Here is a 6,794-nt window from a genome sequence, read left to right on the forward strand (position 1 = left end):
AGCATTTTACAGGCAAACTTTCCACATTTCCTTTCACTTCTCATTGAGATAATCTCATAAGGAACTTCCATATTCTTTACTGACACTGTTTAATCTAGTCTTTTAAGAAGTTTTCTAAGAATCATTCATCTGGATTTTATTACATGAGCAAATCACACTGATTACATTTCCTAATAGGTTTTTCTCCTCTGTGCCATGTTAGACTGTGCTTGTGTCTGTAATCATAATGTACTTGCCTCTTTTGTCCTTTTAGATCATTTGGTATTCAATTCAGTACAGTCACAATGCTGACAATTGTGCCATGTGGATAGGGTTATTGAGAACAGGATATAATGGATGACTTGGGAAGTCAGGATCAGCAAGGTACATTGTTTGGATGCAAGGATACTAGAATTGTTAAGTATTTAGCAAATTGCCCCTTTTTATTGTGCTGTCTCATTTAGAGCTGTTCTGAGTAAATTTGCCAAAAACTTATTCAGACACTATTAGAGATATTACAAGAATATTATTTCTACATTTTAAACATGATTTAAACAAATTCTGATCCCCTATCATGTTCATGACATTTTTCTTAGATGTTGGGCTTAGAGGAAGGTGAGAGCATGACAAGGTGACAGGAAGGTACAACTATTGATAAGGTCAAGAAACATATTGGAATAAAACATGCATCTTAATAAGTTAGAAGTAAACACTAAAATTTTAAAAGAATTTATAGTTTCTAAACCAGCAAAATAATATTTGGTATTTCCACTGGAAGGAAGAAAATGAGAAATTGAAGTGGAAAACATTAATTAAGCAAAGAAATTATTAAATGTATAGGTAAATTTCAACCAACACTGACTGCTTAAAATAACAATAATGATAATGTTTAATTTGAGGAATTAACATATAGAATTAAAGTTTGAGAAAACAAAGAGAACGAAAGGGAAGGATCTAGTCAAAGAACATATATAAAGGACTCATGGACAAAGCTAATGGGGTGGTGACTGACAGTGGGAGGGAGGCTGAGTAGGACAGGAAAGAACAATGGGGGGAAAATTGGGAGAACTGTAATAGAACAATAAAATTAAAAAGGAAATAATTAAATGGTAACATTAAGCAACAGAAAATAAAATAAAACAAAAACGCTAGAAAGAAAGCTTGTAATTTTGCATTCTAAAGGCCCTTTCTTTTATTCAGAATAAAGTAGTAATGTTGATCAACTTTAGAATGAAATATTAAGATAGTAAGGGCAGGCTGCTTCTGTGTCTCCAGCTACTGCTGGGGGCTGCTGCCCCAGACACCTGTGTCTGGACTCCACTTACACCACCAGCCACCATGAATCCTCAGGTCTGCAATGGTTCCAGCCTCTGGGGTGAGTGCCTCACAGACCTGGTGGTGTTCAGCTTCCTACAGCATGGCCCCAACGACAACTTCCAGGAGGAGTTGAAGGGGTGGGCCATGCCCTGCCCATGCCCACTGGCCCCCAGGAGGACTGTGAGGAAAAGCTGCAGAGAGATGGCAGCTGGTGCAGACACTTTGTCTCAGAGGGCCAAAATAGAGGTTCTGAAATTCAAGGAGACATCATCCGGAACATCGCCCAGCAGCTAGCCCAGACTGGGGACATGATGGACCACAGGGTCTCCCCCAAGTGTGGTGGACCAGCTGGTGATGAAATTTAGGGATGGGAGCCTGTCAGAGGAATACCAGAGGGAGTGCCTGGGCATTACAGTGGACCAGGTCTTGCAGGCCTGCTCTAGAGACATGGAGGAGGAGGAGACAATGCTGCTGGTGACCATACTGCTGGCCAGAAAGGTGACCAATCACAATCCATCCTTGCTGTGCAAAGTCTTCCACATAACAGTGAATTTTATTAACCAGAACTTGCTCACCTACATGAGAAACTTAGTCAGAAATGAGATGGACTGCAGGGGGCTGCAGATGGTTCAGTTGGTACCTGCATCCTGTGGAGACAGAGCCCAACCACATACACAAAGCTCCTAGAGCAGACGGACTCAGCATAACAGCTGTTTGTTTCTACTGTTTTAAAGGTGATGGTTGAATCTGGTGCCCCAGTTAGAAGTCTCCCCATTGATATACTTGAATGAAAATGGCAACTTGCACATATTAGAACAAGCATGATCTCCTCTTATAAATCTACCTGCTGTGCCTTTATCTTTTTTAGCTGTGTGGGTCCCCACTAGAAAATTAAAGTTAAAAGCAGATTATAAGAGAGAAGATAAAAAACACACTTCATGGTTTTTTTGTCCAAACAAAACAAAACAAAACAAAACAAAACACTGTTTATTAAAGTGAAGCCTTGGAAAAAAAAGATGTTAAGGGCAATTGTTAAAAGCATACAAGTAGTCTGTGTAGCTTCCATAATTTGCAACAGTAAATTAAAAACGAAATTCAAAAGATTCTCAAGCCATCAAAAACAGAAATGATAAAAATCATTTAAAAACTCAAATAGAAAGCATAAGTTATGATCATGAAAATAATTCTAATAAGTCATCAATTAAAATAAAGGCTAGGATAACATTCCAAGGTAAAAGAAAAAACACTTCAAGTTGCATTAAAAAATAACTATATACTGTTCATAAAATACACACTAAAAATATAACATTAACAGTAAAAAAAGAATATATTCAAGTACACATACATGTATGCACACACACCAAATATATCTGTGCGTACAAGTGTGTATGTATGTATCAAATGTGAAATAATTCAATACAAAGAAAGCTGATATAGGCATTATTAAGAGTAGATAAAGCATTTTACCACAGTGTCATTACAAAGGATAAAGTCATCTACCTACAGACTTTATAATATATTATGTGAAAAAATGAACTGCTATTAGCTTTCTCTTACCTGCTGCACAATGTGATCCCAAAGGATATATTAGAGCCCCCTTTTCCTTCTATCTATACAAAACCACATCTATGTATTGTAAATGACTTTAAAATGGGTGAACCAAACTGATAAGAAAGAAAAACATCTCTCAGGATAGGAAAAGGGAAAATGAACATATACAATGTGTATAAAGAAAGTGTATAAAGGATACACAGACAAAGCCAAAGGGGGTAGTTTCAAAAGTGGGAGGCAGGGACGGGGGGGCATGGTGGGGTAAAAATGGAGAAAATTTTATTTGAACAATAATAAAAAATAAAAAAGAATATAATTAAGATATAAAGGCTTGTGAAAGTACTGTGAAATACTACAAAGTAGTATGTAAATATAAGCTATTGTTGTTCATTTTTATATTGCTTTCTTTGCTTTTCTTTATGTTTAATATAAATCATTAAATCTTTCTAAATACAGAAAAAATACCAGGACATATTTCAAAAAAGAAATGTTATTATTTGTGGTATCTAAGAATTAGTAGCAACTTAGGTGTCTATTACAAATATAATCAATAATGGAAGAATATTATGGTATACTCTAAAGTGGTCAAACTAATAAATTAGATGGGCATACCACATCATGGTTAAATTTTACAAATGCACTGTTAAGTAGAAAAGAGGAATACAATAACTTCTATTGAACTATTATTATTCATGAAATTTAAAAATGCATGCTTATGCAAAGGAATATTTATTGAGGGATTACTACGTGCCTGATACTTTTCCAAGGGTATCACCTGTATTAAGTCATGAAATCCTCACGATCAGACTAAGAAATGAACATCAAGAGTATTAAGCAGTTTTTGCCATCTTACATAGCTATTTAAAAGGAGAGCTTAGATTTAAATTGAATTACAATCTGATTCCAAATCTTCACTCTTACCCACTATGGTATACATTATATAGTTTCACAAGTACACATACATGTCCAGTGAATATGGGGCAGGAATCGTGACAAAATGATAGAATGACAAGACAGGAAACTTGCACAGATCAATAATGAAAGAATTCCATGTCCTGAGGATTTTGATTAATACACTATTCTACTTTTGAAGTCAAGAAAGAAACAGAGAGAGAGAGAGACCGAGAAGGACATAGGTTCAGGTTAGTGGAATTTAGAAGGTAAGAGTTGATCTTGTTGTCTGTCTTGTTGCTGAAAGATCGGAATTTAATATTAATAACATTTCTATGTTTATTAGTTAATGTTCCCCCTCTTTCTTCCATATTTGAGATGTGAAACTACATCTAGACATTGCCTGGAAACCTCTTTCTGTTCTGATGGCCATACTTCCAGTGTTCAATTGACAATAATAGAAATATAGTGATGGGCTCAGTGCCCCAGCAACTATGTTGCTCTTCTTCTGATATTTTTATGTCTTTTAAGCTCCAAAAAGTGTAGCTGAAAACAAGCACAAAGTCAGGACAGATAATAAATGCCTTCAGATAAATTTTATAAAGACATAAAACAATGTTATAATTTTTGATAATGTCACTTATTGTTTCAAAGTAATATGATTTCCTCAACAACTTGTTTAAAAATAAGTACAAGAATGAGCAAGTCACTAGTCACTAGACCTAGACATATATATGGGGTTTGCTACTAGTAAAAAATTGATAATGCTAGAGCTACCAGGTCAATACATAAGAGCGCACTGAAAAGTAAGGAAGGCCCAAGTTGATGATTATATAAAGAATTTAAAATATCAGAAAGTAGCACCAAGACATCTGGGAGACAGAAGAAAGGGTGCATCATTCCTTCATTCATTGATTCATGCAAACCTATTGTGTTACTCAAAGTGTTTTGAAAGGCAGACACAAAGAAGAAATTACTCATGCAAGAGAATTTTCAGGGGTGTTGTTTGTGAGGGACAATGGAAAGAGGAGGTCAGAAGAACCATCAGACAGCAATACAGATCTAAACCTTGTAAAGGAGAGACTGAAGAAAGGATTGTTGCATGGATGTATTTTAGACTACAGAGCAGTCATAAGAGAGTTCTCCACCCTGGCTGGTGTAGCTCAGTGGATTGAGCGTGGGCTGTGAACCAAAGTGTCGCAGGTTCGATTCCCAGTCAGGGTACATGTCTGGGTTGCAGGCCATGACCCCCAGCAACCGCACATTGATGTTTCTCTCTCTCTCTCTTTCTCCCTCCCTTCCATCTCTAAAAATAAATAACTAAAATCTTAAAAAAAGAGTTCTCCAAGGCAAATGGGAGTTCTGGAGACAATATCAATCATCAGAAGAGTCTCAACTCTCCCACATGCTGGTGTTCCTTAGTATTCCTGCTTACCTTCATCACTGAGAGAAGCCTGGACAAAAGGAGACCTTCCATGTAAGGTGATTACTGTATAGTAGCAAAGACTGCTGGTCAACCATAGGCAAAGATCTGAAAGCAGCTGGATATCTGAAAGGTTGATTTTTATGTCTCCAAATCTACTATATACTCAAGGCTGTACTAACTAGTAAAGGGAGTAGGGATAAATGTGTAAGCATTATGGTAAGAGTGTGTGCTTCACAAATTCATATGTTGAATCCCAGACTCTCAATGTAATGGTAATAGGAGGTAGAGCCTTTAGGAGGCAATTAGGTTTAAGTTAGGTCATGAGGGTGGAGCCCGCATGATGGCATTAGTGCCTTTATAAAAAAGGAAAAGAAGGACTCCAAGATGGCATCAGTCATACCATTGAAGGAGAAGAGACTCATGGATGTCAAACTAGGGGACCTGCCAAGCTGGATAATGATGTAGGATTTCACCCCTAAAGACATTGGTGGAGCATTTTAAACAGGTTACTACTGGTATTACAAGTATGTCAATGTGAAGAAAGGCAATGCTGCTCAAGTTTCTATGGTCCTGGCAGCTTACATGCTTTTTAACTACTGCTATTCTTATAAGGAACTCAAACATAAATGGCAATGCAAGTACCACTGAAGAGGGCCCACTGTGGACCATTCCTCACCATTATCTTTGCACAGCACCTTTCATATTGTAATCCTTTCATATTGTAATTAACACCTAATAAAAATGACTGGTAGGAAAAAAAAAAGAAAAGACCTCAGAGCATCCTATCTCTCTGGCATGCGAGGATACAGTGAGAAGGTAAAGTGTCTGCAAGCCAGGAAGTAGACTCTTTCCAGGAACCAAATATGTTGGCATCATGAACTTACACTTCTCAGTCTCTAGAATAATGAGAAATAAATGTTTGTTATTTAAGCCACACAGTTCAAAATGTTTTATTATAGTAACTTGAGTAGATTAAGAGAGTAGGTGATAAAGCTGAAGAAGATGCAGGCCATGCTTTAAAGGTGCTAACAATGTAGTGATGGAAGCAGACACATTCAAACAACAAAAGGGAGGTAACATAAAAGTGTGAAATACTATGTTAAAACATATATTGTGTTGCCATCATAACACGGTTTCTTGGGTACTTTTGCCTTGGAGTTGGCAGGGAAATGGTTATATTTAGTGCATAAATATAAAACCATTCCCTTGCACATTGCAATTCTGTCATTTTCCTTACCATTCTATAACATTTGATAGCACCATCAACTTGAAGGTTGTGTTGTGGATACAAGTGAGAAAAAGGGCAATGAGTTGAGCCTGTGATAACCAATATTAAAAATATGCAGGAAAAACATATATTCTGGAAATAAAAAAATCATTTCAAGTAGGTGAATCAACAAAAGTTTCACAGAGGAAGTGGCATTTGATTTTGGTCTTGATGAAAAAAGATTTTAGTAGGCATGTAAAGAATAGAAAGGTATTGCAGGATGCAGAAAGAGCCTGAGCAGATGAAGGAAAACTTGGTACAATTTAGAATTGGGAAGTATATTCCTGACTGGCATGGCTCAGTGGATTGAGTGCTGGCCTGTGAACCAAAGAGTCACTGGTTTGATTCCCAGTCAGGGCACAT

General features: G+C 36.8%; 2 pseudogenes; both read left to right on the forward strand.

Annotated features, from left to right (window-relative positions):
- The first annotated feature begins 1,233 nt into the window (after positions 1-1,233).
- On the forward strand, positions 1,234-2,181 carry LOC114504954 (annotated as a pseudogene).
- A 3,354-nt stretch (positions 2,182-5,535) lies between these two features.
- On the forward strand, positions 5,536-5,819 carry LOC114504518 (annotated as a pseudogene).
- The last annotated feature ends 975 nt before the right edge of the window (positions 5,820-6,794 follow it).

This window comes from Phyllostomus discolor, chromosome X (genome assembly GCF_004126475.2).
Source record: "Phyllostomus discolor isolate MPI-MPIP mPhyDis1 chromosome X, mPhyDis1.pri.v3, whole genome shotgun sequence".
In the NCBI taxonomy this organism is placed as follows: Eukaryota; Metazoa; Chordata; class Mammalia; order Chiroptera; family Phyllostomidae; genus Phyllostomus; species Phyllostomus discolor.